The sequence below is a fragment of the Apus apus genome, chromosome 7, assembly GCF_020740795.1.
Source record: "Apus apus isolate bApuApu2 chromosome 7, bApuApu2.pri.cur, whole genome shotgun sequence".
NCBI lineage: Eukaryota > Metazoa > Chordata > Aves > Apodiformes > Apodidae > Apus > Apus apus.
In genome coordinates this window covers 27,803,175-27,814,525 of record NC_067288.1, presented here as the reverse complement: position 1 = coordinate 27,814,525, position 11,351 = coordinate 27,803,175, and positions in this window count along the sequence as shown.

Sequence of the window (11,351 nt, the reverse complement as noted above, 5' to 3'; positions counted from 1 at the left end):
ATCATCCCAGCGAACACTAGTCATGTTGGATACTGAACAAAATATTTAATGGCCTAGATAAAAGCATTCTGGTTGTTTAATTGGAAATGTCTTGCTGTTTTACATAGACCTACTGCCCTATTTTTATGAGATTTAGAATTGTGCTGAGAAATTGTTTCCACGGAAGGAGGGATCACTAAAGAAATAATGCACTCCACATTTCCTGCAGGATTATTATTCCTTTTACAGCCTGCTGTTCTATATAATTAACTCTTGTAGTGCCATTGCATCTTAGCATGGATTAAAGGAAATAATACATTTTCATTTTCTAGTGTCACAGAGGCATTGTGTGTGTGTGTATTTGGAAAGACTTTTGTGTTAAAAGTAAGTCTGTTCTCTTATTTACAGAGGGGAAAATCCACCAGTACAAAAAAAGTCAATAGAAAAGTTCACATTTATTTTGGAAATTCAGGCAGCTCTGTCAGGGACACTTCAAATCACTCCTCCTTTGCCCTCCTGTTTGCTTGGTGATGGGTATATTCTAAAACTGTCATCATGCTTCTGGCCACCAACACATGCAGTTTTTAATTATGGTGACAGCAATGAGAGTCTACCACCAGGAGGGAAAATAGACCATATCATTTAGTTACCAGTGGTTTTTCTTCCATATATGACTTCAGACAATTTTTCTTCAGTTCACTGTGTCAGTAGAAGGGGAAATTCAAATTATAACATGAGGCTGAGACCAAGCAAACATATTACAAGCCAAGTAGTGTTTACCAAAAAGTCCTGTCACTGCCCATCCATATGGTGCTTTCCAGGCTCAAGGGCAGCCCAGTTCCCAGCCACGCAGAAATGGCCATTGCTTCACTGCAGCCCCTTGGGAGCTTTAAGGTTGCAGCAGTTCAGGCTCTGTCCTTTAGAGGCAAGGAAAACAAAACCTACTCTTTCTGAAGTTCATAATAAAGATGAGATACGGGTGTGCAGGTGATTGTTAAATGGATGTTGACTTTGAAGAAGGGATGTGAAATTTTTTGAAAAAGCAGATTATAGGTAAATTAATGCCTTAGGAATTAAAAATGGGGAGCTACTAAACTATTACACAGTAATCATCAATATGGCAGGTTGAAATACCTAGCATTTTTCATCATAATTTTTGCTGTAGGTCTCAATTATTTTCTAAGAAAGGTGACTCCTGTTACTTTTATCTGAAGGAAGGAGAAATGGAGAGTGCTATAAGGTGCTGTAAAGAAGCCAGGAATAATTTGATGACTGGTCTCATCTTTGCTCCCTCTAGTAGCATGTGTTTCTGTGGCTTATTTAGGAATAAAGGAGTAGGCTGCAAAGTTCAGCTCCAGATTGTGCCTTTCTCTAAGGGCAGAGGGTATTTACAACTGGAGCTCTAATAAACCTACAGTGTTAGAAATACTCTCTGGCAGCCAGGGCAACTTCCTAATGCTCACATATGGAAGCTGTCAGTACAAGTAGCCCAGCTTGCACTGATTTGAAGCAGGGCAGACCCCCAGGAAAGCAGCAGCACAGGTAAAAGGAGCTGCCTGCAGGGCAGTCTGCAAGTTGTGTGGATGGGAAAATGGTGTGTACACTGTTCTGTGGTCATTACTGGTTCCAAACTAATGATTTGCAAAGTGTCTGACAGTGTTTGACAAATCAGGTGAAGGGGACTTGCTTAATGCAAACTAGAAAATATCTTTCAGCTGCTGCCAAAACATATGGAAATAGTAACTCATGCTTTGTGGATCATTAGGACACGTGGGAGCTGCTGGAGTGTACTGCAAAAGGCATTACTCAAAGTTCAGATTGAAAAATCTCTTCAGAAACAGCTAACGACTCTGTAAGAGCAATGCAAGCATGAAAATCATCATTCCTAGCACTGCCTTGGGATGAGCATGTGCCAAAGGAAAGGGGGGAGAGAAGCCTTCCCTGCTGGAAGACGAGCCTGTGCTCTCGTACATAGGAGAGCAGCCACCAAACTGATGAAAAGTCATTCCTCTTGAATTGGCAGCTGCTCCAGGCAGCAGACAGAACACTCCAAAAGGCTTTGTTTTATAAATATTGGAAAGTAGAAAGGAGGAAGTCCATAACAGGTAAGAATCTAGACAGTGGAATGTCTGTGTGATTAAAGACACAGGAAAGACCGGCATGGAAGTGGAGGAGAAGGATTTTCTTCAACAAAAATGAGAGAAAGTCCTTAAACGTGCATTTACATGCTCCATAGAAAGTCAAAAGAAGGAAAAGGATAAGCTGCTGGTGCTATAATCCATCAGGGAAGCCCAGCGTAGGCCCTGTGCTTCAGGTTGGCTTTGGGAAAGATGGGATGTAGATACAGCTGATGTAGCCTATTGCTTTGAAAATAAAAGGTGACTTCCTCCTTCATTCTAACAGTGCATGAGTACAGGAGTACATACAGTGATTGTTCTATATTATTCTAGTTTAGTAAGAAGGACTTTTTTGGTTTGGGGGATAAATTAATTTGGGAGTCAGTTACCTAAGTATTTTAATTGAGTCCTAGCTTAGAGGTTAATAAAACAGTTACAGCTGTCTATTTAGTGTAATGTAGAATGCTTTCTCTAGCACTGCTGGAACACTCTTTCATTGGTTCTTGGTATAGTTACTTATGGAAATTCAAGTACTTGTCTTGGCATAATTGGATTATTTAGCTGCTGTTCTGCTGGGAAAGGCTTTTTTGTTTGTTTTGCGTTGTTTTGTTGTTTTTTTTCTAATATGGGTTGTGGTTTTCTTTTAAGTTGTTTGAACTTTCTGTATCAGAAAATATCTTCATAAATACTACCAGATTGGCAGATCAGGCTGTGGTAAGGTATTCTACAGCACAATGGCATTTATACAGCCATTTGTTAGGAAGCATTCCTGCAGTCACCTCCGGGTGCAGAGATCCCAGGTTTCTGAGTTTGCATTCCTGCAGCACAGTCAGCTATTCCCACTTGTGCTCTTTAACAAGGGTCTGACACTCCTCGTCAGCAGAGATCCCTTGATCTCAATGCAAGTGTAAGTTAACCTTGGTGTTCTGCCCAAATTCCAACTCTGGTAATAGCTTTCTGTCTACCTAAATTCCCCTTGCAATTTTAATGGGAGGAGGTATTTTTCAGTGTTGTTCAGCTTCACAGAAATACTACATGATGCCTCAGGACAAGCTGAAAAAGAGCTTTATTCTAGTAGAGCTGCAGGGGAAATTTAAGAGCAAAGTGTAATTACTGAAGTTGGAACTTGGCCAAGGCAGTAGGACTGGACTTAGCTACCTACTCATTTGCTCCATTCCTTGTTTGGGAGGTCATATCCACCACAAAGAACATTTTAAATAAAAGAATGCAAGTTGTTAACTATTGAAATATTGGCAGTTATATCTCTGCACTGTGCATGGATGTCTGAAGTCCCATCTGTCTAATCTGCTTATGTTCAAAATTAGAACACTACACACAGGCACTGCAGCAGGGTCAGCTCCTTTCTGCTGTTAATTAGTTTCAACATTACTAATTGTAATTCTAATAACAGTCAGTAAAACAGTACTCCTAGGGCAAAGAATTAAAAATGCATCCCTGATTCTACTGAATGAACAGGATACTAAGAAACATGCAAAGATGCTTTGATTCTATTTCTGCCTTTGTTTACATAGAAGAGGAAGTGACTTGCTTCTTGGGGGTGGAAGTGTGTGTCTAATATTTTTTGGCTCCACATAAACAGCATTGCCACTTAACCTTATTCTTGTTCACTTACCTGCTGGAAAAATGTGGGCTTTGGAAACACAGAATGGGGCAATACATCACCTTTCCCCAAAAGAAGATTTTTATGCAATTGCATCAACAGTATAAATACATTCCAAAGGTTTTGGAGCAAGGTCTATAATATATTGTGTGCCTTACAGCACACGTGTCAAAGCTGGCTGTTTTTCAGGCAAGTATAAGCAAAACCACTGATAGAAGATGAAGTGAGAATTTAATATCTAGGCTGAATTTTCCCAAATCATAGGACAATTCAGACCATAGCCTAACTTTACACAATTTTGCAATCAAGTTTTTATAAAATTGATTACATTAATAACTGGGAGTGGAGTAGCCCTCAGTGCTGAGTGGTGGGTTGGGAATCAAAATTTTCCAAGCACACATTCTTAGTTTATGCAGAGCTGGTAAAATCCATGTGTTTGAGAGGTTGGTGCTGTCCTTCCAGCAGAGAAGATAATGAGATGTGCAGATCTACTGTGGCTCTCATGTTATTTTAAAATTGCTGCATTTTCCTCATTTCTGTTGTACGAAAACCATATTTTCAAGGTGAATTATTAAAATAGAATGTAGGCATAATTTTGATTAGGAGAGGCAAAAATGAGTTATTGTTGAAAAAAAATCTTAACAGTTTCCACATCTTTCTTTGGCTCCTGCTTTTCTTTTCAGGGCTGAGATTGAGAAGAGAGGCTGTTCATTCATATTTTATTAAAGGACTGCCCTATGAAAATCCCGTGGTCACTTATTTCCTTGCTCATCATCAAGCACCAGAAGACTGCATGCTGCTAGGGGACTGGAAATGCACTAGGGTTGTTTAATTGGAGTGGTAAGGTATGTGTTCTGCAATTAATCAAAAGAATGCAAAGATTAATTGCAGTGCTGAGCTCAGACAACCTCTCTTTGGACTACATCATTCTACTGGAATAAAGCAATGTAAAGCTACTGTAGGATCTGGACTTCAATAAACCAATCATACCCATTGCTCCTGCTAAGTCCTCATTTCTCTCTTGCTGCTCCAGCAACACCACCTCTTGGGCTATATATCAAGATGGTTTTGCATATGAGAGATCAAGTATTTTGCTGTAACAGTCCATGACACTCAGCTTGTTTGAATTTCTGTCCACGGCTGATATTCTTACTGAAAAGGAGAAAATTAATTCTTTTCAGCTTCACATTTTGCAACATTAAAATGCTTTTTATTAGTAATTCTATTCTTAAAATTGCTGACTCTGAGATTTCTAGTTTTCCTGATTTCATCATCCTGTGCTAATGGTGTATTTGTTTCTTGTATTTAAGTAATTAGGCTTTATAGCCTTTGCAGTGGGTTCTGTGGGTGGGGCCAGCACGGTGACAGTGATGGTTTTACATTTTGGTGGCAGTGGCTGACAGCTTTCAAGCAGTGCCCTGAACAACATAACTTAACATCAACCATCTATCAGTTTCTGGGGGGTCTGCTCAGGCACAAATGTATTCAGGGGATTATTTTGGTTTGGAATGCTGTTTCAATACTCTGTAGGTATAAATACATATTTATGCCTCTAGGTGTGAGAAGATGCAGAAATAAACCCATAGCTGATATGAAAGTGCCTTTGTGCTATTACCCACCAGGACTGTGCAGCAGAAGCTATGCTTGCTGTCACAAAGGCAGATCTCTCTGTTGCCCAGATTATGTTCTGCAATTCCTACTGCTGAAGGGCTGCTTTAAGAAAGCCCAAAACAACCAGTGGCTGAGAAAAAAACCCTGTCTCTGCACTGTGACTCCAAAGAGGACAGTGCTGCCCCTTCCATACAGTGCTGCTACCTTTGTGCAACTGCACAAAGCAGTTCGGGGCCCTCGCTTTGTATTTACAACTTTTTTAACCACTTAAGATATAAGGACAGTGCCAGAAGCAATGACAGCAAGGAAATGAAAGATAAGGATTCATGGGAGGATTAAAACCCTCTTAAACTCTACCCTCAGTTTTCCCCCTGGTAAAATCCATGCCTGCTTATATACGTGCAAGTATGTATTCTAGAACATACGGACAGAAAATCCCAGCATCAGTTTGGGAATGGCTGGTGTGTGTACACATACCTCTGCTCCCACACCTACACGTAGAGACACAGACGTCACTGTCTGAGTTGGAGCAGGCAAAGCCAAGGGAAAGCTTTGCAGCAGCAGATCCTGTGCTGCAGCCAGCCAGCCTGCAGCCTGCTCCAGCTCTTATCAGTGGTAAAACAGCCCAAACCTGCTCCTAGTTTGGAACAAGGAATCCTCTTCTTTTCCCTTCTTCCCACCGATGAAGAATAATCTCTTCATGGATGTTCAGACTGGGATTATGGCCAGATTATGTTAATGATGTGAAACAAAAGCCCGCTGCATAAACACACCCAACCCCTCTCTTCTGGTTCAGCTGGTGAAACACCAGCTTGTCTGTGATGGGAGGCACCTAATGACAAATAGGGACAAGATCCCCCAGGAGTCCTTAAAATGTTTAAACCTCGGGGAATCACCTTAGAAAAAACAAACCAATTTCTATTGCTTGCATTTCAAAACCACTTTTTCAGTGAACAGTTAAAGAAGTAACAAACTGGCTGTTCCTCCACTTCTCCTTAATTGGGCCAGTTAATGCTATTAAACAGATAAGTCTTCTTGTGCAGGTATAATTATCCTTCCAAAGCATTTCCACTGATTTGCCTCAGGGTTTTAAGTACTGCAATTACCTCTTTTTAAAATGCTAAAATTAAACTTAAATCATTACAACTGCTATCAGAGCAGGAAAAATCAAATTCCAGAACTTTTACAATTATTATTGAGCAGTTCTAAAACAATGTCTTGTACCAGGATTTATCTAGTTAAAATTTCATCCATGCCAGGAAGCCTGACAAGAGTCACATCTCATTTTCATTACAATCCCTATTCCCCAAGGAATAACACTCTTCCAGTCCTACTCCAGCATAAATGAAGTGCCACAGAAACAGTAAGGGAGACTTTGTATTATCTAAATGAATGACTGCATGAGAACACATTTCTAATTTTCCACTGAGATTTTTACATGTGGGCCCAACAATGCTGGTGGCATATGGACCCAGCCTTTCTCAGCTAAGTTTTGTTTGAACTAAATGTCTGTCCTTGTAAGGCTGGAAATGCAAAATCTCAAAATCTTTGCTAGTCTGGTTGCACCCAGAAAAACTAAGTGGACCAACTAGAAGTAACTGGATGTGCCTGTGCTGTAGCCACTGCACTGTACAGTGCAGACACATTGATTTTTATATTGAGGTATTTTTTTCTTACTCTCTTCATTTGCTCTTTTCTGCACATGAAGTAAGATAGCTTTATAATTGTCTCAGTTCTGCTGAAGGACTTTAGCAAAATCTCTCAAGTACAGAAAGAACACTAATACTTACCTTTTTCATTGTCTCCAAATAAATTTTGCATTTTAGAGAGATAGTAGAAGAATTCTTTGACACTTGTACTGTTTTCACTGATGTTTTCATGCAGGTCAGCTGCTTCAAAAGTAGATTACAAATTATGTGAAAGAGTTAGAAGATGGGAGAATAAAAATAATGAAGTGATAGATTTTCAGAATTTCTGCCAGTTTTGCAATTACTAAGCATCCAAGTTGCCCTCTAAAGTGCAATGGTTCTCAGATCTGGCAAGCTGAAAGCAACGCTGGAGTTACTTCTTGTTGCTTCATCTTTGGCACTCAAAATCCTCCATAAAATTACCCCAGAGAAGAAGAAAAATAGCTAATGCAGTTAAATCAGGGTTGACTACCATCCTGGGCCAGCAAGGAACTCGATGCTAGTGCAAGTCAACGTCAGCCTGGCAGCACTCAGTGCTTGCCAGGAATGCCAGTGCTGAATAAATGGCACTAATAAGCTGGACATCTGGGATATTGAAATCAGTTCCTTAGTAGGAAGGGATCTAATAGTCTTTTGTGGCTTTTACTGAGAGTCTTTCATTAAAATACTGTAATATGGCAAGCAAAGACCATTCCTTGCTGCCCTTCACACATTTTGGAAAGGATGGACTGTGCTGAGTTCTTTAACTTTTAGAACTTCTGTTTGATTGAGTAACTTCAACTTCTGGATTTTGAGTCTGGCTTTTTCTTTTCTTTTTTTTTTTTTTTTTACATTAACAACATAGATAAGAGGCAGAAATATTTATTACCTATTAACACATTCTTAAATAGCATCTACTAACTGGTATGTCAGTGGGCAAGGGAAGGCAAGGGACAGTAAGTACACAACAACACACTCAGTACATCAAAACAGGATATTCTAGCAAGTAAGATTTGGAAAAATCTTGATATTTATGAAAACTGTTGCCTAGTTTTTTAAGTGCATGTGAACTCCTGAAATTTCAACTGGCCAAACAGGCTAAGTGGCATTAAACCCAATTTCTGGCTCGCACAAGGCTGATGGAGTGTACTGTTTCTACCAAGATTTTAGCCAAACATTAATAAGCAGAAGTGAATTACAATGAAACTTGAATGACAAAACCATCAATTAGTACTTAGGTTTTGCTTGGATTTATATAAAAGTATTTTCTTATAAGTTTTTCATTTGAAGCTAAAGACTGGACATTTTAACTGACATTTTTTTAATTGTGATGATCAAAACTTGTAGCAGGGAAACTTTAGTACCAAATTGTTCCCACCTGAATAAACAAAAAAAATATTTTATATTTAGACTTAAATTAGTTTTTATTACTTCGGATTTGACATTTGCTTGTGTGAAGAATTTCATACATGTAAAAAAAATCTCATTCATTTCAGTACAACTACTTACATAAACAGATACACAAATACTAATGGACACATCTACACAGGAAAATTCAACCTGTTAAAGTGTTAAATGTTTAACTGTACTCAGGACCACTGCAGTGTCTCTAGACAAGTGTATGTGGAGAGCAAAAGCTCTGCTAAGCTCACATCTAGTCAGTCAAGACATTTTGATATTAAGTGGTTTCCTCTACAGCAACTTGGAGCAAAGATTTAGGGACAGGTAATGATAAATGGCTCTGTGAGCTCCATCCTGCCATGTACAGAGTTCATGGGTCTTTCGTATGCATTTCATCTTGGGAAAGAAAAAAGAAGACAGCTGCAAAAATGCTTCACGATCTGAACTCACTCCACAGATCAGTTTTTCAGCAATGAAATTCAGTGCCCTGCTGAGGTTCATCAGAAAACCTATACATCACTTAGGGCCTCTAAGTAGGTCCTATGCAGTCTTAAGGCACGGAAGCTTGCCTTTTGGTCTTCAGAAATCTGGATTTTTTCAAAGAATAGATGAGGCTAGAAAGCAAAATCTCAGCTACAAAATGAGTCAACCTATCTCTCTAAAGCATAGAAATTCCTCTCTTATTTCCTCATTTAAAAAAATGCTATATGCATATATATTAATTGAAATTCAACAGGAGCCATGGTATAACTTGCTGATGAAAATATTTTTTGTTGTGGTTTTTTTTTCACTATGCAATTGCTCAACTGTTTACCGATTTTCATATAGAGAGATACTGTTGGTATCTGATGGAGAGCTCCTATAATTACCTGCTCTGTGTTTCCTGCTTGTCTGCTTTGAAGCTTTAAGTACAAGTGATGCCACTGGGGGAGACTTTAGAAGCACAGAATGTAGAACACACTTTTTAGCCCTGTCCTTGCACACTCAAAACCTCCACTGAGTTTAAAAGGAATTCAGGCAAGTCAGGAATGCAAAAATAGCTCCTCTTCCATCTATGCAGACAAAGCTAAACAATGCAATTGGAGAAACAAATAACAAAACAAAGTATGCAAAGAAACAACCCCACATTTTCAGCTGGCTTGAAATAAAGTGGAGACTGTGAGGTGGAAGAGTGAAATTTCCTTCACAGAGCAAATGGTAGAAAGCTTTCCTGCTTGGCTTAGGAACAGATAATTCTAGCTAAAGAACACACACACAAAAAAATCCAAAAAAACAAAAAAAAAAGCAGGCAAATATGAAGTCTAAGTAATAAGGACATTAAGATCAGGAGACATTCACTGGAACTTCCATCAGTTTTTATTTCTTGGAAGCTGGAACACACATAGGCCTTAGGTTAGACAAAACGCTTCTCTGCTGCTACAGCTCAGCTGTTTTTATGACTGGAGCTGACAGTGACAAAAATTAATGCTGTGCTAATTGACTGACATATTTTCCTCTTCAGACCACTGATGATTATGGAGGCTGGGCAGGCCTTAAAGGAATTTTGTCTACTGGAACAGATTTTCTGCCTATTTCTGCATATCACTTCTTGGTCTGGGCTCCAAGATCTCGTCAGTATGTATTTTCCTTGGCAGTGAACACCAGTGCTTAAGAACTAGCACAGGTGAGAGCCTCAGGAACAGAAAGGGATGGACAAATGAGTATCTCAGCTAATGCTGTACAATACTTGACTGTGCCCATACAGAGTATGTTATTGCTGAAGGCAAAGTTCTGTGTTTCTTCACCTTTCCCAATGAGAGAGCCTTTGTTTACACACAAAGTCCCAGGGCTTGCATGAACCCTGAGCTATCCTGTTATTTCAACACACTTCCCAGCCTCAGCTTTTCATTCAGGAGATAACCTGGTTCCACATCCCATCAATTAGGATGTACTTCTGCCAGCTACAGAAGTTTACATGTTAAGTTACATAAGGGCAAATTTTACATATGAGGTTAGCAGCCTGCCATTTAATTGGGTTTGAGGAAAGCCAAACATCCGCTCCCCAGCTACAGGTGCAGGAGAGCTGACTGCTCCCTTTCACAGGAGTGCCACCAGCCCTCACTGGTGACAGGCAACGTTTCAGGTCTCCAAAACAGCAGCAAGCCCAAGACATAACACTCTCGACCTGTGAAAGCTGAAAGGAGCTTAAGGTCTGCCCCGGGATCTCCAGCCCCAGCTGCGAGGTGAGGCAGGGCAGCGCACGCGCCTCAAAACAGCGACAGTCACAGGAGACGCGTTAGTAAATCCCATAGAAATACAGCCCAACAAAAATTTACTAAAATAATGAATTTGCTATGCTAAGGGTTACTTTTAAAACGATGTGCTTTGTGAAACTATCAATTATGCCAAGCATCCTGCAGGCTGTGGTAACATCAAGTCTTCTAAGACCTGTGGCGCCTGCAGAGAGTTACGTGGACTCTGACCCACCTGGGAGACTGGAGACAGGACCAGGATGGGAGACAGGACAAGGACTAGAATCAACCCCCACGGGAGACCCTCGAGCACGCGTAATTACGAAGATAGCCAATTCCAGGAAATGACCGTGTAAAAGAATTCTGGGAACTCGTTGACATGGAACTGGATATGCGTGGTTTTGGTGTGTATTAGTGTTTCACTGACTGGTCGGAGCGCTCGTGGCGGAGAACCCCCAGTGCGGCCCAGCGCTGCGTAAGGAATGCCTGCTCGAGAACGGCTTGTTGGTTGTTACTGGGTCTTGATCTCGGAATCCCCACCCAGCCTCACCCAGCCTCCCACTTCGCTGAGGACTGTTAGAAAGCAAAGGGCTTTGGAAGCGCCGGATTTTTGTTTCAACAACGCGGTGGCTAAAGCCAGCGGAACGGCAGCAGAGGAGGCAGCAGCGCGGCCCGGCGCCTCACGCAGCGCCGCCTCACGCAGCCCGCCCGCCGCCCAGGCCGG